The sequence below is a fragment of the Anopheles funestus genome, unplaced genomic scaffold, assembly GCF_943734845.2.
Source record: "Anopheles funestus unplaced genomic scaffold, idAnoFuneDA-416_04 scaffold_164_ctg1, whole genome shotgun sequence".
NCBI lineage: Eukaryota > Metazoa > Arthropoda > Insecta > Diptera > Culicidae > Anopheles > Anopheles funestus.
This window is the reverse complement of record NW_026045306.1, coordinates 35,464-57,741: the sequence shown is the minus strand read 5'-3', so window position 1 is coordinate 57,741 and position 22,278 is coordinate 35,464. Positions and strand designations below refer to the sequence as shown.

The 22,278-nt window shown below is 24.1% G+C and overlaps 1 long non-coding RNA gene across 2 annotated transcripts in view; it reads right to left on the bottom strand.

Annotated features, from left to right (window-relative positions):
- Positions 1 to 1,036: 1,036 nt before the first annotated feature.
- Positions 1,037 to 22,278, bottom strand: part of LOC125774340 (uncharacterized) — a 38,770-nt gene continuing 17,528 nt past the window's right edge. The window contains exons 1-3 of one of the 2 annotated variants that reach the window (XR_007420815.1): positions 16,763 to 16,802; positions 8,246 to 8,318; positions 1,037 to 1,048 (exon numbers count right to left, since the gene is read on the bottom strand). This is a non-coding gene — a long non-coding RNA (uncharacterized LOC125774340). Of the gene's footprint in view, positions 1,049 to 8,245; positions 8,319 to 16,762; positions 16,803 to 22,278 lie in introns of those variants that run through there. The other variant, XR_007420814.1, reaches the window with a different exon arrangement.

Sequence of the window (22,278 nt, the reverse complement as noted above, 5' to 3'; positions counted from 1 at the left end):
AAAAACCTAACTTATACCAAAATTAACTTTTTCTTAAAAACCTAACTTTTTCTAAAAAACCTAACTTATACCAAAACTAACTTTTTCTAAAAAACCTAACTTATACCAAAACTAACTTTTTCGAAAAAACCTAACTTATACCAAAACTAACTTTTTCTTAAAAACCTAACTTATACCAAAACTAACTTTTTCGAAAAAACCTAACTTATACCAAAACTAACTTTTTCTAAAAAACCTTACTTTTTCGAAAAAACCTAACTTTTACCAAAACTAACTTTTTCGAAAAAACCTAACTTTTTCATAAAAACCTAACTTATACCAAAACTAACTTTTTCTTAAAAACCTAACTTTTACCAAAACTAACTTTTTCGAAAAAACCTAACTTTTTCATAAAAACCTAACTTATACCAAAACTAACTTTTTCTTAAAAACTAACTTTTACCAAAACTAACTTTTTCGAAAAAACCTAACTTTTTCATAAAAACCTAACTTATACCAAAACTAACTTTTTCTAAAAAACCTAACTTATAACAAAACTAACTTTTTCTAAAAAACCTAACTTATACCAAAACTAACTTTTTCGAAAAAACCTAACTTATACCAAAACTAACTTTTTCTAAAAAACCTAACTTATACCAAAACTAACTTTTTCATAAAAACCTAACTCATACCAAAACTAACTTTTTCGAAAAAACCTAACTTATACCAAAACTAACTTTTTCTAAAAAACCTAACTTATACCAAAACTAACTTTTTCTAAAAAACCTAACTTATACCAAAACTCACTTTTTCTAAAAAACCTAACTTATACCAAAACTAACTTTTTCGAAAAAACCTAACTTATACCAAAACTAACTTTTTCTTAAAAACCTAACTTATACCAAAACTAACTTATTCTAAAAAACCTAGCTTTTTCTCAAAAACCTAACTTATACCAAAATTAACTTTTTCTTAAAAACCTAACTTTTTCTAAAAAACCTAACTTATACCAAAACTAACTTTTTCGAAAAAACCTAACTTTTACCAAAACTAACTTTTTCTTAAAACCCTAACTTATACCAAAACTAACTTTTTCGAAAAAACCTAACTTATACCAAAACTAACTTTTTCTAAAAAACCTTACTTTTTCGAAAAAACCTAACTTTTACCAAAACTAACTTTTTCGAAAAAACCTAACTTATACCAAAACTAACTTTTTCTAAAAAACCTAACTTTTACCAAAACTAACTTTTTCGAAAAAACCTAACTTTTTCATAAAAACCTAACTTATACCAAAACTAACTTTTTCTAAAAAACCTAACTTATACCAAAACTAACTTTTTCGAAAAAACCTAACTTATACCAAAACTAACTTTTTCTAAAAAACCTAACTTATACCAAAACTAACTTTTTCGAAAAAACCTAACTTATACCAAAACTAACTTTTTCTAAAAAACCTAACTTATACCAAAACTAACTTTTTCGAAAAAACCTAACTTATGCCAAAACTAACTTTTTCGAAAAAACCTAACTTATACCAAAACTAACTTTTTCGAAAAAACCTAACTTATACCAAAACTAACTTTTTCTTAAAAACCTAACTTATACCAAAACTAACTTTTAAGAAAAAACCCAACTTATACCAAAACTAACTTTTTCGAAAAAACCTAACTTATACCAAAACTAACTTTTTCGAAAAAACCTAACTTATACCAAAACTAACTTTTTCTAAAAAACCTTACTTTTACCAAAACTAACTTTTTCGAAAAAACCTAACTTATACCAAAACTAACTTTTTCGAAAAAACCTAACTTATACCAAAACTAACTTTTTCTAAAAAACCTAACTTTTAACAAAACTAACTTTTTCGAAAAAACCTAACTTTTTCATAAAAACCTAACTTATACCAAAACTAACTTTTTCTAAAAAACCTAACTTATACCAAAACTAACTTTTTCGAAAAAACCTAACTTATACCAAAACTAACTTTTTCTAAAAAACCTAACTTATACCAAAACTAACTTTTTCGAAAAAACCTAACTTATACCAAAACTAACTTTTTCTAAAAAACCTAACTTATACCAAAACTAACTTTTTCGAAAAAACCTAACTTATACCAAAACTAACTTTTTCGAAAAAACCTAACTTATACCAAAACTAACTTTTTCGAAAAAACCTAACTTATACCAAAACTAACTTTTTCTTAAAAACCTAACTTATACCAAAACTAACTTTTTCTAAAAAAACCTAACTTATACCAAAACTAACTTTTTCGAAAAAACCAAATTTATACCAAAACTAACTTTTTCGAAAAAACCTAACTTATACCAAAACTAACTTTTTCGAAAAAACCTAACTTATACCAAAACTAACTTTTTCTAAAAAACCTTACTTTTACCAAAACTAACTTTTTCGAAAAAACCTAACTTATACCAAAACTAACTTTTTCGAAAAAACCTAACTTTTTCTAAAAAACCTAACTTTTACCAAAACTAACTTTTTCTATAAAACCTAACTTATACCAAAACTAACTTTTTCGAAAAAACCTAACTTATACCAAAACTAACTTTTTCTTAAAAACCTAACTTATAACAAAACTAACTTTTTCTAAAAAACCTAACTTATACCAAAACTAACTTTTTCTAAAAAACCTAACTTATACCAATACTAACTTTTTCGAAAAAACCTAACTTATACCAAAACTAACTTTTTCGAAAAAACCTAACTTATACCAAAACTAACTTTTTCGAAAAAACCTAATTTATACCAAAACTAACTTTTTCTAAAAAACCTAACTTATACCAAAACTAACTTTTTCTAAAAAACCTAACTTATACCAAAACTCACTTTTTCTAAAAAACCTAACTTATACCAAAACTAACTTTTTCGAAAAAACCTAACTTATACCAAAACTAACTTTTTCGAAAAAACCTAACTTTTACCAAAACTAACTTATTCTAAAAAACCTAGCTTTTTCTCAAAAACCTAACTTATACCAAAATTAACTTTTTCTTAAAAACCTAACTTTTTCTAAAAAACCTAACTTATACCAAAACTAACTTTTTCGAAAAAACCTAACTTATACCAAAACTAACTTTTTCTTAAAAACCTAACTTATACCAAAACTAACTTTTTCGAAAAAACCTAACTTATACCAAAACTAACTTTTTCTAAAAAACCTTACTTTTTCGAAAAAACCTAACTTATACCAAAACTAACTTTTTCTTATAAACCTAACTTATACCAAAACTAACTTTTTCGAAAAAACCTAACTTATACCAAAACTAACTTTTTCTAAAAAACCTTACTTTTTCGAAAAAACCTAACTTATACCAAAACTAACTTTTTCGAAAAAACCTAACTTATACCAAAACTAACTTTTTCTTAAAAACCTAACTTTTACCAAAACTAACTTTTTCGAAAAAACCTAACTTTTTCATAAAAACCTAACTTATACCAAAACTAACTTTTTCTAAAAAACCTAACTTATACCAAAACTAACTTTTTCGAAAAAACCTAACTTATACCAAAACTAACTTTTTCTAAAAAACCTAACTTATACCAAAACTAACTTTGTCGAAAAAACCTAACTTATACCAAAACTAACTTTTTCATAAAAACCTAACTTATACCAAAACTAACTTTTTCGAAAAAACCTAACTTTTTCATAAAAACCTAACTTATACCAAAACTAACTTTTTCGAAAAAACCTAACTTATACCAAAACTAACTTTTTCTTAAAAACCTAACTTATACCAAAACTAACTTTTTCTAAAAAAACCTAACTTATACCAAAACTAACTTTTTCGAAAAAACCTAATTTATACCAAAACTAACTTTTTCGAAAAAACCTAACTTATACCAAAACTAACTTTTTCGAAAAAACCTAACTTATACCAAAACTAACTTTTTCTTAAAAACCTAACTTATACCAAAACTAACTTTTTCGAAAAAACCTAACTTATACCAAAACTAACTTTTTCGAAAAAACTCAACTTTTTCTTAAAATCCTAACTTATACCAAAACTAACTTTTTCTCAAAAACCTAACTTATACCAAAACTAACTTTTTCGAAAAAACCTAACTTTTACCAAAACTAACTTATTCTAAAAAACCTAATATTTTCTCAAAAACCTAACTTATACCAAAATTAACTTTTTCTTAAAAACCTAACTTTTTCTTAAAAACCTTACTTATACCAAAACTAACTTTTTCGAAAAAACCTTACTTTTTCTCAAAAACCTAACTTATACCAAAACTAACTTTTTCGAAAAAACCTAACTTATACCAAAACTAACTTTTTCGAAAAAACCTAACTTATACCAAAACTAACTTTTTCGAAAAAACTCAACTTTTTCTTAAAAACCTAACTTATACCAAAACTAACTTTTTCTCAAAAACCTAACTTATACCAAAACTAACTTTTTCGAAAAAACCTAACTTTTACCAAAACTAACTTATTCTAAAAAACCTAATATTTTCTCAAAAACCTAACTTATACCAAAATTAACTTTTTCTTAAAAACCTAACTTTTTCTTAAAAACCTTACTTATACCAAAACTAACTTTTTCGAAAAAACCTTACTTTTTCGAAAAAACCTAACTTATACCAAAACTAACTTTTTCGAAAAAACCTAACTTATACCAAAACTAACTTTTTCTTAAAAACCTAACTTTTACCAAAACTAACTTTTTCGAAAAAACCTAACTTTTTCATAAAAACCTAACTTATACCAAAACTAACTTTTTCTAAAAAACCTAACTTATACCAAAACTAACTTTTTCGAAAAAACCTAACTTATACCAAAACTAACTTTTTCTAAAAAACCTAACTTATACCAAAACTAACTTTGTCGAAAAAACCTAACTTATACCAAAACTAACTTTTTCATAAAAACCTAACTTATACCAAAACTAACTTTTTCGAAAAAACCTAACTTTTTCATAAAAACCTAACTTATACCAAAACTAACTTTTTCGAAAAAACCTAACTTATACCAAAACTAACTTTTTCTTAAAAACCTAACTTATACCAAAACTAACTTTTTCTAAAAAAACCTAACTTATACCAAAACTAACTTCTTCGAAAAAACCTAATTTATACCAAAACTAACTTTTTCGAAAAAACCTAACTTATACCAAAACTAACTTTTTCGAAAAAACCTAACTTATACCAAAACTAACTTTTTCTTAAAAACCTAACTTATACCAAAACTAACTTTTTCTAAAAAAACCTAACTTATACCAAAACTAACTTTTTCGAGAAAACCTAACTTATACCAAAACTAACTTTTTCGAAAAAACCTAATTTATACCAAAACTAACTTTTTCGAAAAAACCTAACTTATAAAAAAACTAACTTTTTCTCAAAAACCTAACTTATACCAAAACTAACTTTTTCGAAAAAACCTAACTTTTTCTAAAAAACCTAACTTATACCAAAACTAACTTTTTCTAAAAAACCTAACTTTTTCTAAAAAACCTAACTTATACCAAAACTAACTTTTTCGAAAAAACCTAATTTATACCAAAACTAACTTTCTCGAAAAAACCTAACTTATACCAAAACTAACTTTTTCTCAAAAACCTAACTTATACCAAAACTAACTTTTTCGAAAAAACCTAACTTATACCAAAACTAACTTTTTCTTAAAAACCTAACTTATACCAAAACTAACTTTTTCTAAAAAACCTAACTTATACCAAAACTAACTTTTTCGAAAAAACCTAACTTATACCAAAACTAACTTTTTTGAAAAACCTAACTTATACCAAAACTAACTTTTTCGAAAAAACCTAACTTATACCAAAACTAACTTTTTCTTAAAAACCTAACTTATACCAAAACTAACTTTTTCTAAAAAACCTAACTTATACCAAAACTAACTTTTTCTAAAAAACCTTACTTTTTCGAAAAAACCTAACTTTTACCAAAACTAACTTTTTCGAAAAAACCTAACTTTTTCATAAAAACCTAACTTATACCAAAATTAACTTTTTCTTAAAAACCTAACTTATACCAAAACAAACTTTTAAGAAAAAACCCAACTTATACCAAAACTAACTTTTTCGAAAAAACCTAACTTATACCAAAAATAACTTTTTCTAAAAAAACCTAACTTATACCAAAACTAACTTTTTCTCAAAAACCTAACTTATACCAAAACTAACTTTTTCGAAAAAACCTAACTTATACCAAAACTAACTTTTTCTAAAAAACCTAACTTATACCAAAACTAACTTTTTCTTAAAAACCTTACTTTTTCTCAAAAACCTAACTTATACCAAAACTAACTTTTTCGAGAAAACCTAACTTATACCAAAACTAACTTTTTCGAAAAAACCTAATTTATACCAAAACTAACTTTTTCGAAAAAACCTAACTTTTTCGAAAAAACCTAACTTATACCAAAACTAACTTTTTCTTAAAAACCTAACTTATACCAAAACTAACTTTTTCTTAAAAACCTAACTTATACCAAAACTAACTTTTTCGAAAAAACCTAACTTATACCAAAACTAACTTTTTCATAAAAACCTAACTTATACCAAAACTAACTTTTTCGAAAAAACCTAATTTATACCAAAACTAACTTTTTCGAAAAAAACCTAACTTATACCAAAACTAACTTTTTCTTAAAAACCTTACTTTTTCTCAAAAACCTAACTTATACCAAAACTAACTTTTTCGAGAAAACCTAACTTATACCAAAACTAACTTTTTCGAAAAAACCTAATTTATACCAAAACTAACTTTTTCGAAAAAACCTAACTTTTTCGAAAAACCTAACTTATACCAAAACTAACTTTTTCTTAAAAACCTAACTTATACCAAAACTAACTTTTTCTTAAAAACCTAACTTATACCAAAACTAACTTTTTCGAAAAAACCTAACTTATACCAAAACTAACTTTTTCGAAAAAACCTAACTTATACCAAAACTAACTTTTTCTTAAAAACCTAACTTATACCAAAACTAACTTTTTCTAAAAAACCTAACTTATACCAAAACTAACTTTTTCTAAAAAACCTTACTTTTTCGAAAAAACCTAACTTTTACCAAAACTAACTTTTTCGAAAAAACCTAACTTTTTCATAAAAACCTAACTTATACCAAAATTAACTTTTTCTTAAAAACCTAACTTATACCAAAACAAACTTTTAAGAAAAAACCCAACTTATACCAAAACTAACTTTTTCGAAAAAACCTAACTTATACCAAAAATAACTTTTTCTAAAAAAACCTAACTTATACCAAAACTAACTTTTTCTCAAAAACCTAACTTATACCAAAACTAACTTTTTCGAAAAAACCTAACTTATACCAAAACTAACTTTTTCTAAAAAACCTAACTTATACCAAAACTAACTTTTTCGAAAAAACCTAACTTATACCAAAACTAACTTTTTCGAAAAAACCTAACATTTACCAAAACTAACTTTTTCTAAAAAACCTAACTTTTTCGAAAAAAACCTAACTTATACCAAAACTAACTTTTTCTTAAAAACCTAACTTATACCAAAACTAACTTTTTCTTAAAAACCTAACTTATACCAAAACTAACTTTTTCTCAAAAACCTAACTTATACCAAAACTAACTTTTTCGAAAAAACCTAACTTATACCAAAACTAACTTTTTCTAAAAAACCTAACTTATACCAAAACTAACTTTTTCGAAAAAACCTAACTTATACCAAAACTAACTTTTTCGAAAAAACCTAACTTTTACCAAAACTAACTTTTTCTAAAAAACCTAACTTTTTCGAAAAAAACCTAACTTATACCAAAACTAACTTTTTCTTAAAAACCTAACTTATACCAAAACTAACTTTTTCTAAAAAACCTAACTTATACCAAAACTAACTTTTTCGAAAAAACCTAACTTATACCAAAACTAACTTTTTTGAAAAACCTAACTTATACCAAAACTAACTTTTTCGAAAAAACCTAACTTTTTCTAAAAAACCTAACTTTTACCAAAACTAACTTTTTCTAAAAAACCTAACTTATACCAAAACTAACTTTTTCGAAAAAACCTAACTTATACCAAAACTAACTTTTTCGAAAAAACCTAACTTTTACCAAAACTAACTTTTTCTTAAAAACCTAACTTTTTCTAAAAAACCTAACTTATACCAAAACTAACTTTTTCGAAAAAACCTAATTTATACCAAAACTAACTTTTTCGAAAAAACCTAACTTATACCAAAACTAACTTTTTCTTAAAAACCTAACTTATACCAAAACTAACTTTTTCGAAAAAACCTAACTTTTTCTTAAAAATCTAACTTTTTCTTAAAAACCTAACTTATACCAAAACTAACTTTTTCTAAAAAACCTAACTTATACCAAAACTAACTTTTTCTAAAAAACCTAACTTATACCAAAACTAACTTTTTCTAAAAAACCTTACTTTTTCGAAAAAACCTAACTTTTACCAGAACTAACTTTTTCGAAAAAACCTAACTTTTTCATAAAAACCTAACTTATACCAAAATTAACTTTTTCGAAAAAACCAAACTTATACCAAAACTAACTTTTTTTTAAAAACCTAACTTATACCAAAACTAACTTTTTCTCAAAAACCTAACTTATACCAAAACTAACTTTTTCGAAAAAACCTAACTTATACCAAAACTAACTTTTTCTAAAAAACCTAACTTATACCAAAACTAACTTTTTCGAAAAAACCTAACTTATACCAAAACTAACTTTTTCGAAAAATCCTAACTTATACCAAAACTATTTTTTTCGAAAAAACCTAACTTTTACCAAAACTAACTTTTTCTAAAAAACCTTACTTTTTCGAAAAATTCTAACTTTTACCAAAACTAACTTTTTCGAAAAAACCTAACTTATACCAAAACTAACTTTTTCTAAAAAACCTAACTTTTACCAAAACTAACTTTTTCGAAAAAACCTAACTTTTTCATAAAAACCTAACTTATACCAAAACTAACTTTTTCTAAAAAACCTAACTTATACCAAAACTAACTTTTTCGAAAAAACCTAACTTATACCAAAACTAACTTTTTCTAAAAAACCTAACTTATACCAAAACTAACTTTTTCGAAAAAACCTAACTTATACCAAAACTAACTTTTTCTAAAAAACCTAACTTATACCAAAACTAACTTTTTCGAAAAAACCTAACTTATACCAAAACTAACTTTTTCGAAAAAACCTAACTTATACCAAAACTAACTTTTTCGAAAAAACCTAACTTATACCAAAACTAACTTTTTCTTAAAAACCTAACTTATACCAAAACTAACTTTTAAGAAAAAACCCAACTTATACCAAAACTAACTTTTTCGAAAAAACCTAACTTATACCAAAACTAACTTTTTCGAAAAAACCTAACTTATACCAAAACTAACTTTTTCTAAAAAACCTTACTTTTACCAAAACTAACTTTTTCGAAAAAACCTAACTTATACCAAAACTAACTTTGTCGAAAAAACCTAACTTATACCAAAACTAACTTTTTCATAAAAACCTAACTTATACCAAAACTAACTTTTTCGAAAAAACCTAACTTTTTCATAAAAACCTAACTTATACCAAAACTAACTTTTTCGAAAAAACCTAACTTATACCAAAACTAACTTTTTCTTAAAAACCTAACTTATACCAAAACTAACTTTTTCTAAAAAAACCTAACTTATACCAAAACTAACTTTTTCGAAAAAACCTAATTTATACCAAAACTAACTTTTTCGAAAAAACCTAACTTATACCAAAACTAACTTTTTCGAAAAAACCTAACTTATAACAAAACTAACTTTTTCTAAAAAACCTTACTTTTACCAAAACTAACTTTTTCGAAAAAACCTAACTTATACCAAAACTAACTTTTTCGAAAAAACCTAACTTTTTCTAAAAAACCTAACTTTTACCAAAACTAACTTTTTCTAAAAAACCTAACTTATACCAAAACTAACTTTTTCGAAAAAACCTAACTTATACCAAAACTAACTTTTTCTTAAAAACCTAACTTATAACAAAACTAACTTTTTCTAAAAAACCTAACTTATACCAAAACTAACTTTTTCTAAAAAACCTAACTTATACCAATACTAACTTTTTCGAAAAAACCTAACTTATAGCAAAACTAACTTTTTCGAAAAAACCTAACTCATACCAAAACTAACTTTTTCTTAAAAACCTAACTTATACCAAAACTAACTTTTTCTAAAAAACCTAACTTATACCAAAACTAACTTTTTCTAAAAAACCTAACTTATACCAAAACTCACTTTTTCTAAAAAACCTAACTTATACCAAAACTAACTTTTTCGAAAAAACCTAACTTATACCAAAACTAACTTTTTCGAAAAAACCTAACTTTTACCAAAACTAACTTATTCTAAAAAACCTAGCTTTTTCTCAAAAACCTAACTTATACCAAAATTAACTTTTTCTTAAAAACCTAACTTTTTCTAAAAAACCTAACTTATACCAAAACTAACTTTTTCGAAAAAACCTAACTTATACCAAAACTAACTTTTTCTTAAAAACCTAACTTATACCAAAACTAACTTTTTCGAAAAAACCTAACTTATACCAAAACTAACTTTTTCTAAAAAACCTTACTTTTTCGAAAAAACCTAACTTATACCAAAACTAACTTTTTCTTAAAAACCTAACTTATACCAAAACTAACTTTTTCGAAAAAACCTAACTTATACCAAAACTAACTTTTTCTAAAAAACCTTACTTTTTCGAAAAAACCTAACTTATACCAAAACTAACTTTTTCGAAAAAACCTAACTTATACCAAAACTAACTTTTTCTTAAAAACCTAACTTTTACCAAAACTAACTTTTTCGAAAAAACCTAACTTTTTCATAAAAACCTAACTTATACCAAAACTAACTTTTTCTAAAAAACCTAACTTATACCAAAACTAACTTTTTCGAAAAAACCTAACTTATACCAAAACTAACTTTTTCTAAAAAACCTAACTTATACCAAAACTAACTTTGTCGAAAAAACCTAACTTATACCAAAACTAACTTTTTCATAAAAACCTAACTTATACCAAAACTAACTTTTTCGAAAAAACCTAACTTTTTCTTAAAAACCTAACTTATACCAAAACTAACTTTTTCGAAAAAACCTAACTTATACCAAAACTAACTTTTTCTTAAAAACCTAACTTATACCAAAACTAACTTTTTCGAAAAAACCTAACTTATACCAAAACTAACTTTTTCTAAAAAACCTTACTTTTTCGAAAAAACCTAACTTATACCAAAACTAACTTTTTCTTAAAAACCTAACTTATACCAAAACTAACTTTTTCGAAAAAACCTAACTTATACCAAAACTAACTTTTTCTAAAAAACCTTACTTTTTCGAAAAAACCTAACTTATACCAAAACTAACTTTTTCGAAAAAACCTAACTTATACCAAAACTAACTTTTTCTTAAAAACCTAACTTTTACCAAAACTAACTTTTTCGAAAAAACCTAACTTTTTCTTAAAAACCTAACTTATACCAAAACTAACTTTTTCTAAAAAACCTAACTTATACCAAAACTAACTTTGTCGAAAAAACCTAACTTATACCAAAACTAACTTTTTCATAAAAACCTAACTTATACCAAAACTAACTTTTTCGAAAAAACCTAACTTTTTCATAAAAACCTAACTTATACCAAAACTAACTTTTTCGAAAAAACCTAACTTATACCAAAACTAACTTTTTCTTAAAAACCTAACTTATACCAAAACTAACTTTTTCTAAAAAAACCTAACTTATACCAAAACTAACTTTTTCGAAAAAACCTAATTTATACCAAAACTAACTTTTTCGAAAAAACCTAACTTATACCAAAACTAACTTTTTCGAAAAAACCTAACTTATACCAAAACTAACTTTTTCTAAAAAACCTTACTTTTACCAAAACTACCTTTTTCGAAAAAACCTAACTTATACCAAAACTAACTTTTTCAAAAAAACCTAACTTTTTCATAAAAACCTAACTTATACCAAAACTAACTTTTTCTAAAAAACCTAACTTATACCAAAACTAACTTTTTCGAAAAAACCTAACTTATACCAAAACTAACTTTTTCTAAAAAACCTAACTTATACCAAAACTAACTTTGTCGAAAAAACCTAACTTATACCAAAACTAACTTTTTCATAAAAACCTAACTTATACCAAAACTAACTTTTTCGAAAAAACCTAACTTTTTCATAAAAACCTAACTTATACCAAAACTAACTTTTTCGAAAAAACCTAACTTATACCAAAACTAACTTTTTCTTAAAAACCTAACTTATACCAAAACTAACTTTTTCTAAAAAAACCTAACTTATACCAAAACTAACTTTTTCGAAAAAACCTAATTTATACCAAAACTAACTTTTTCGAAAAAACCTAACTTATACCAAAACTAACTTTTTCGAAAAAACCTAACTTATACCAAAACTAACTTTTTCTAAAAAACCTTACTTTTACCAAAACTACCTTTTTCGAAAAAACCTAACTTATACCAAAACTAACTTTTTCAAAAAAACCTAACTTTTTCATAAAAACCTAACTTTTACCAAAACTAACTTTTTCTAAAAAACCTTACTTTTACCAAAACTAACTTTTTCGAAAAAACCTAACTTATACCAAAACTAACTTTTTCGAAAAAACCTAACTTATAACAAAACTAACTTTTTCTAAAAAACCTTACTTTTACCAAAACTAACTTTTTCGAAAAAACCTAACTTATACCAAAACTAACTTTTTCGAAAAAACCTAACTTTTTCTAAAAAACCTAACTTTTACCAAAACTAACTTTTTCTAAAAAACCTAACTTATACCAAAACTAACTTTTTCGAAAAAACCTAACTTATACCAAAACTAACTTTTTCTAAAAAACCTAACTTATACCAAAACTAACTTTTTCGAAAAAACCTAACTTATACCAAAACTAACTTTTTCTAAAAAACCTAACTTATACCAAAACTAACTTTTTCGAAAAAACCTAACTTATACCAAAACTAACTTTTTCGAAAAAACCTAACTTATACCAAAACTAACTTTTTCGAAAAAACCTAACTTATACCAAAACTAACTTTTTCTTAAAAACCTAACTTATACCAAAACTAACTTTTAAGAAAAAACCCAACTTATACCAAAACTAACTTTTTCGAAAAAACCTAACTTATACCAAAACTAACTTTTTCGAAAAAACCTAACTTATACCAAAACTAACTTTTTCTAAAAAACCTTACTTTTACCAAAACTAACTTTTTCGAAAAAACCTAACTTATACCAAAACTAACTTTGTCGAAAAAACCTAACTTATACCAAAACTAACTTTTTCATAAAAACCTAACTTATACCAAAACTAACTTTTTCGAAAAAACCTAACTTTTTCATAAAAACCTAACTTATACCAAAACTAACTTTTTCGAAAAAACCTAACTTATACCAAAACTAACTTTTTCTTAAAAACCTAACTTATACCAAAACTAACTTTTTCTAAAAAAACCTAACTTATACCAAAACTAACTTTTTCGAAAAAACCTAATTTATACCAAAACTAACTTTTTCGAAAAAACCTAACTTATACCAAAACTAACTTTTTCGAAAAAACCTAACTTATAACAAAACTAACTTTTTCTAAAAAACCTTACTTTTACCAAAACTAACTTTTTCGAAAAAACCTAACTTATACCAAAACTAACTTTTTCGAAAAAACCTAACTTTTTCTAAAAAACTTAACTTTTACCAAAACTAACTTTTTCTAAAAAACCTAACTTATACCAAAACTAACTTTTTCGAAAAAACCTAACTTATACCAAAACTAACTTTTTCTTAAAAACCTAACTTATAACAAAACTAACTTTTTCTAAAAAACCTAACTTATACCAAAACTAACTTTTTCAAAAAAACCTAACTTTTTCATAAAAACCTAACTTTTACCAAAACTAACTTTTTCTTAAAAACCTTACTTTTTCTCAAAAACCTAACTTATACCAAAACTAACTTTTTCGAAAAAACCTAACTTATACCAAAACTAACTTTTTCTTAAAAACCTAACTTATACCAAAACTAACTTTTTCGAAAAAACCTAACTTATACCAAAACTAACTTTTTCTAAAAAACCTTACTTTTTCGAAAAAACCTAACTTATACCAAAACTAACTTTTTCTTAAAAACCTAACTTATACCAAAACTAACTTTTTCGAAAAAACCTAACTTATACCAAAACTAACTTTTTCTAAAAAACCTTACTTTTTCGAAAAAACCTAACTTATACCAAAACTAACTTTTTCGAAAAAACCTAACTTATACCAAAACTAACTTTTTCTTAAAAACCTAACTTTTACCAAAACTAACTTTTTCGAAAAAACCTAACTTTTTCATAAAAACCTAACTTATACCAAAACTAACTTTTTCTAAAAAACCTAACTTATACCAAAACTAACTTTTTCGAAAAAACCTAACTTATACCAAAACTAACTTTTTCTAAAAAACCTAACTTATACCAAAACTAACTTTGTCGAAAAAACCTAACTTATACCAAAACTAACTTTTTCATAAAAACCTAACTTATACCAAAACTAACTTTTTCGAAAAAACCTAACTTTTTCATAAAAACCTAACTTATACCAAAACTAACTTTTTCGAAAAAACCTAACTTATACCAAAACTAACTTTTTCTTAAAAACCTAACTTATACCAAAACTAACTTTTTCTAAAAAAACCTAACTTATACCAAAACTAACTTTTTCGAAAAAACCTAACTTATACCAAAACTAACTTTTTCTAAAAAACCTTACTTTTACCAAAACTAACTTTTTCGAAAAAACCTAACTTATACCAAAACTAACTTTTTCGAAAAAACCTAACTTTTTCTAAAAAACCTAACTTTTACCAAAACTAACTTTTTCTAAAAAACCTAACTTATACCAAAACTAACTTTTTCGAAAAAACCTAACTTATACCAAAACTAACTTTTTCTTAAAAACCTAACTTATACCAAAACTAACTTTTTCGAAAAAACCTAACTTATACCAAAACTAACTTTTTCGAAAAAACTTAACTTTTTCTTAAAAACCTAACTTTTACCAAAACTAACTTTTTCGAAAAAACCTAACTTTTACCAAAACTAACTTATTCTAAAAAACCTAATATTTTCTCAAAAACCTAACTTATACCAAAATTAACTTTTTCTTAAAAACCTAACTTTTTCTTAAAAACCTAACTTATACCAAAACTAACTTTTTCTTAAAAACCTTACTTTTTCTCAAAAACCTAACTTATACCAAAACTAACTTTTTCGAGAAAACCTAACTTATACCAAAACTAACTTTTTCGAAAAAACCTAATTTATACCAAAACTAACTTTTTCGAAAAAACCTAACTTATAAAAAAACTAACTTTTTCTAAAAAACCTAACTTATACCAAAACTAACTTTTTCGAAAAAACCTAACTTATACCAAAACTAACTTTTTCTAAAAAACCTAACTTATACCAAAACTAACTTTTTCGAAAAAACCTAACTTATACCAAAACTAACTTTTTCTAAAAAACCTAACTTATACCAAAACTAACTTTTTCGAAAAAACCTAACTTATACCAAAACTAACTTTTTCGAAAAAACCTAACTTATACCAAAACTAACTTTTTCGAAAAAACCTAACTTATACCAAAACTAACTTTTTCTTAAAAACCTAACTTATACCAAAACTAACTTTTAAGAAAAAACCCAACTTATACCAAAACTAACTTTTTCGAAAAAACCTAACTTATACCAAAACTAACTTTTTCGAAAAAACCTAACTTATACCAAAACTAACTTTTTCTAAAAAACCTTACTTTTACCAAAACTAACTTTTTCGAAAAAACCTAACTTATACCAAAACTAACTTTGTCGAAAAAACCTAACTTATACCAAAACTAACTTTTTCATAAAAACCTAACTTATACCAAAACTAACTTTTTCGAAAAAACCTAACTTTTTCATAAAAACCTAACTTATACCAAAACTAACTTTTTCGAAAAAACCTAACTTATACCAAAACTAACTTTTTCTTAAAAACCTAACTTATACCAAAACTAACTTTTTCTAAAAAAACCTAACTTATACCAAAACTAACTTTTTCGAAAAAACCTAATTTATACCAAAACTAACTTTTTCGAAAAAACCTAACTTATACCAAAACTAACTTTTTCGAAAAAACCTAACTTATAACAAAACTAACTTTTTCTAAAAAACCTTACTTTTACCAAAACTAACTTTTTCGAAAAAACCTAACTTATACCAAAACTAACTTTTTCGAAAAAACCTAACTTTTTCTAAAAAACCTAACTTTTACCAAAACTAACTTTTTCTAAAAAACCTAACTTATACCAAAACTAACTTTTTCGAAAAAACCTAACTTATACCAAAACTAACTTTTTCTTAAAAACCTAACTTATAACAAAACTAACTTTTTCTAAAAAACCTAACTTATACCAAAACTAACTTTTTCAAAAAAACCTAACTTTTTCATAAAAACCTAACTTTTACCAAAACTAACTTTTTCTAAAAAACCTTACTTTTACCAAAACTAACTTTTTCGAAAAAACCTAACTTATACCAAAACTAACTTTTTCGAAAAAACCTAACTTATAACAAAACTAACTTTTTCTAAAAAACCTTACTTTTACCAAAACTAACTTTTTCGAAAAAACCTAACTTATACCAAAACTAACTTTTTCGAAAAAACCTAACTTTTTCTAAAAAACCTAACTTTTACCAAAACTAACTTTTTCTAAAAAACCTAACTTATACCAAAACTAACTTTTTCTTAAAAACCTAACTTATACCAAAACTAACTTTTTCTAAAAAACCTAACTTATACCAATACTAACTTTTTCGAAAAAACCTAACTTATACCAAAACTAACTTTTTCGAAAAAACCTAACTCATACCAAAACTAACTTTTTCGAAAAAACCTAACTTATACCAAAACTAACTTTTTCTAAAAAACCTAACTTATACCAAAACTAACTTTTTCTAAAAAACCTAACTTATACCAAAACTCACTTTTTCTAAAAAACCTAACTTATACCAAAACTAACTTTTTCGAAAAAACCTAACTTATACCAAAACTAACTTTTTCGAAAAAACCTAACTTTTACCAAAACTAACTTATTCTAAAAAACCTAGCTTTTTCTCAAAAACCTAACTTATATCAAAATTAACTTTTTCTTAAAAACCTAACTTTTTCTAAAAAACCTAACTTATACCAAAACTAACTTTTTCGAAAAAACCTAACTTATACCAAAACTAACTTTTTCTTAAAAACCTAACTTATACCAAAACTAACTTTTTCGAAAAAACCTAACTTATACCAAAACTAACTTTTTCTAAAAAACCTTACTTTTTCGAAAAAACCTAACTTATACCAAAACTAACTTTTTCTTAAAAACCTAACTTATACCAAAACTAACTTTTTCGAAAAAACCTAACTTATACCAAAACTAACTTTTTCTAAAAAACCTTACTTTTTCGAAAAAACCTAACTTATACCAAAACTAACTTTTTCGAAAAAAACCTAACTTATACCAAAACTAACTTTTTCTTAAAAACCTAACTTTTACCAAAACTAACTTTTTCGAAAAAACCTAACTTTTTCATAAAAACCTAACTTATACCAAAACTAACTTTTTCTAAAAAACCTAACTTATACCAAAACTAACTTTTTCGAAAAAACCTAACTTATACCAAAACTAACTTTTTCTAAAAAACCTAACTTATACCAAAACTAACTTTGTCGAAAAAACCTAACTTATACCAAAACTAACTTTTTCATAAAAACCTAACTTATACCAAAACTAACTTTTTCGAAAAAACCTAACTTTTTCATAAAAACCTAACTTATACCAAAACTAACTTTTTCGAAAAAACCTAACTTATACCAAAACTAACTTTTTCTTAAAAACCTAACTTATACCAAAACTAACTTTTTCTAAAAAAACCTAACTTATACCAAAACTAACTTTTTCGAAAAAACCTAATTTATACCAAAACTAACTTTTTCGAAAAAACCTAACTTATACCAAAACTAACTTTTTCGAAAAAACCTAACTTATACCAAAACTAACTTTTTCTAAAAAACCTTACTTTTACCAAAACTACCTTTTTCGAAAAAACCTAACTTATACCAAAACTAACTTTTTCGAAAAAACCTAACTTTTTCTAAAAAACCTAACTTTTACCAAAACTAACTTTTTCTAAAAAACCTAACTTATACCAAAACTAACTTTTTCGAAAAAACCTAACTTATACCAAAACTAACTTTTTCTTAAAAACCTAACTTATACCAAAACTAACTTTTTCGAAAAAACCTAACTTATACCAAAACTAACTTTTTCGAAAAAACTCAACTTTTTCTTAAAAACCTAACTTTTACCAAAACTAACTTTTTCGAAAAAACCTAACTTTTACCAAAACTAACTTATTCTAAAAAACCTAATATTTTCTCAAAAACCTAACTTATACCAAAATTAACTTTTTCTTAAAAACCTAACTTTTTCTTAAAAACCTAACTTATACCAAAACTAACTTTTTCTTAAAAACCTTACTTTTTCTCAAAAACCTAACTTATACCAAAACTAACTTTTTCGAGAAAACCTAACTTATACCAAAACTAACTTTTTCGAAAAAACCTAATTTATACCAAAACTAACTTTTTCGAAAAAACCTAACTTATAAAAAAACTAACTTTTTCTCAAAAACCTAACTTATACCAAAACTAACTTTTTCGAAAAAACCTAACTTTTTCTAAAAAACCTAACTTATACCAAAACTAACTTTTTCTAAAAAACCTAACTTTTTCTAAAAAACCTAACTTATACCAAAACTAACTTTTTCGAAAAAACCTAATTTATACCAAAACTAACTTTCTCGAAAAAACCTAACTTATACCAAAACTAACTTTTTCTCAAAAACCTAACTTATACCAAAACTAACCTTTTCATAAAAACCTAACTTATACCAAAACTAACTTTTTCGAAAAAACCTAATTTATACCAAAACTAACTTTTTCGAAAAAAACCTAACTTATACCAAAACTAACTTTTTCTTAAAAACCTTACTTTTTCTCAAAAACCTAACTTATACCAAAACTAACTTTTTCTTAAAAACCTAACTTATACCAAAACTAACTTTTTCTCAAAAACCTAACTTATACCAAAACTAACTTTTTCGAAAAAACCTAACTTATACCAAAACTAACTTTTTCTAAAAAACCTAACTTATACCAAAACTAACTTTTTCGAAAAAACCTAACTTATACCAAAACTAACTTTTTCGAAAAAACCTAACTTTTACCAAAACTAACTTTTTCTAAAAAACCTAACTTTTTCGAAAAAAACCTAACTTATACCAAAACTAACTTTTTCTTAAAAACCTAACTTATACCAAAACTAACTTTTTCTAAAAAACCTAACTTATACCAAAACTAACTTTTTCGAAAAAACCTAACTTATACCAAAACTAACTTTTTTGAAAAACCTAACTTATACCAAAACTAACTTTTTCGAAAAAACCTAACTTTTTCTAAAAAACCTAACTTTTACCAAAACTAACTTTTTCTAAAAAACCTAACTTATACCAAAACTAACTTTTCATAAAAACCTAACTTTTACCAAAACTAACTTTTTCGAAAAAACCTAACTTATACCAAAACTAACTTTTTCGAAAAAACCTAACTTATACCAAAACTAACTTTTTCGAAAAAACCTAACTTTTACCAAAACTAACTTTTTCTTAAAAACCTAACTTATACCAAAACTAACTTTTTCTAAAAAACCTTACTTTTTCGAAAAAACCTAACTTTTACCAAAACTAACTTTTTCGAAAAAACCTAACTTTTTCATAAAAACCTAACTTATACCAAAATTAACTTTTTCGAAAAAACCTAACTTATACCAAAACTAACTTTTTCGAAAAAACCTAACTTATACCAAAACTAACTTTTTCGAAAAAACCTAATTTATACCAAAACTAACTTTTTCGAAAAAACCTAACTTATACCAAAACTAACTTTTTTGAAAAACCTAACTTATACCAAAACTAACTTTTTTGAAAAACCTAACTTATACCAAAACTAACTTTTTCGAAAAAACCTAACTTTTACCAAAACTAACTTTTTCTAAAAAACCTAACTTTTTCGAAAAAAACCTAACTTATACCAAAACTAACTTTTTCTTAAAAACCTAACTTATACCAAAACTAACTTTTTCTTAAAAACCTAACTTTTTCTAAAAAACCTAACTTATACCAAAACTAACTTTTTCGAAAAAACCTAATTTATACCAAAACTAACTTTTTCGAAAAAACCTAACTTATACCAAAACTAACTTTTTCTTAAAAACCTAACTTATACCAAAACTAACTTTTTCTCAAAAACCTAACTTATATCAAAACTAACTTTTTCGAAAAAACCTAACTTATACCAAAACTAACTTTTTCTAAAAAACCTAACTTATACCAAAACTAACTTTTTCGAAAAAACCTAACTTATACCAAAACTAACTTTTTCTAAAAAACCTAACTTTTACCAAAACTAACTTTTTCTAAAAAACCTAACTTTTTCGAAAAAAACCTAACTTATACCAAAACTAACTTTTTCTTAAAAACCTAACTTTTTCTAAAAAACCTAACTTATACCAAAACTAACTTTTTCGAAAAAACCTAACTTATACCAAAACTAACTTTTTCATAAAAACCTAACTTATACCAAAACTAACTTTTTCTAAAAAACCTTACTTTTTCGAAAAAACCTAACTTTTACCAAAACTAACTTTTTCGAAAAAACCTAACTTTTTCATAAAAACCTAACTTATAGTAAAACTAACTTTTTCGAAAAAACCTAACTTATACCAAAACTAACTTTTTCTTAAAAACCTAACTTATACCAAAACCAACTTTTTCTAAAAAAACCTAACTTATACCAAAACTAACTTTTTCTCAAAAACCTAACTTCTACCAAAACTAACTTTTTCGAAAAAACTTAACTTATACCAAAACTAACTTTTTCTTAAAAACCTAACTTATACCAAAACTAACTTTTTCGAAAAAACCTAACTTATACCAAAACTAACTTTTTCGAAAAAACCTAACTTTTTCTTAAAAACCTAACTTATACCAAAACTAACTTTTTCATAAAAACCTAACTTATACCAAAACTAACTTTTTCTAAAAAACCTAACTTATACCAAAACTAACTTTTTCTAAAAAAACCTAACTTATACCAAAACTAACTTTTTCGAAAAAACCTAATTTAAACCAAAACTAACTTTTTCGAAAAAACCTAACTTATACCAAAACTCACTTTTTCTAAAAAACCTAACTTTTACCAAAACTAACTTATTCTAAAAAACCTAACTTTTTCTCAAAAACCTAACTTATACCAAAATTAACTTTTTCTTAAAAACCTAACTTTTTCTAAAAAACCTAACTTATACCAAAACTAACTTTTTCGAAAAAACCTAACTTTTACCAAAACTAACTTTTTCGAAAAAACCTAACTTTTACCAAAACTAACTTATTCTAAAAAACCTAACTTTTTCTCAAAAACCTAACTTATACCAAAATTAACTTTTTCTTAAAAACCTAACTTTTTCTAAAAAACCTAACTTATACCGAAACTAACTTTTTCGAAAAAACCTAACTTATACCAAAACTAACTTTTTCTTAAAAACCTAACTTATACCAAAACTAACTTTTTCTAAAAAACCTAACTTATACCAATACTAACTTTTTCTTAAAAACCTAACTTATACCAAAACTAACTTTTTCGAAAAAACCTAACTCATACCAAAACTAACTTTTTCGAAAAAACCTAACTTTTTCATAAAAACCTAACTTATACCAAAACTAACTTTTTCTTAAAAACCTAACTTTTACCAAAACTAACTTTTTCGAAAAAACCTAACTTTTACCAAAACTAACTTTTTCTAAAAAACCTAACTTTTTCGAAAAAACCTTACTTTTTCGAAAAAACCTAACTTATACCAAAACTAACTTTTTCTAAAAAACCTTACTTTTTCGAAAAAACCTAACTTTTACCAAAACTAACTTTTTCGAAAAAACCTAACTTTTTCATAAAAACCTAACTTATACCAAAACTAACTTTTTCTTAAAAACCTAACTTTTACCAAAACTAACTTTTTCGAAAAAACCTAACTTTTTCATAAAAACCTAACTTATACCAAAACTAACTTTTTCTTAAAAACCTAACTTTTACCAAAACTAACTTTTTCGAAAAAACCTAACTTTTTCATAAAA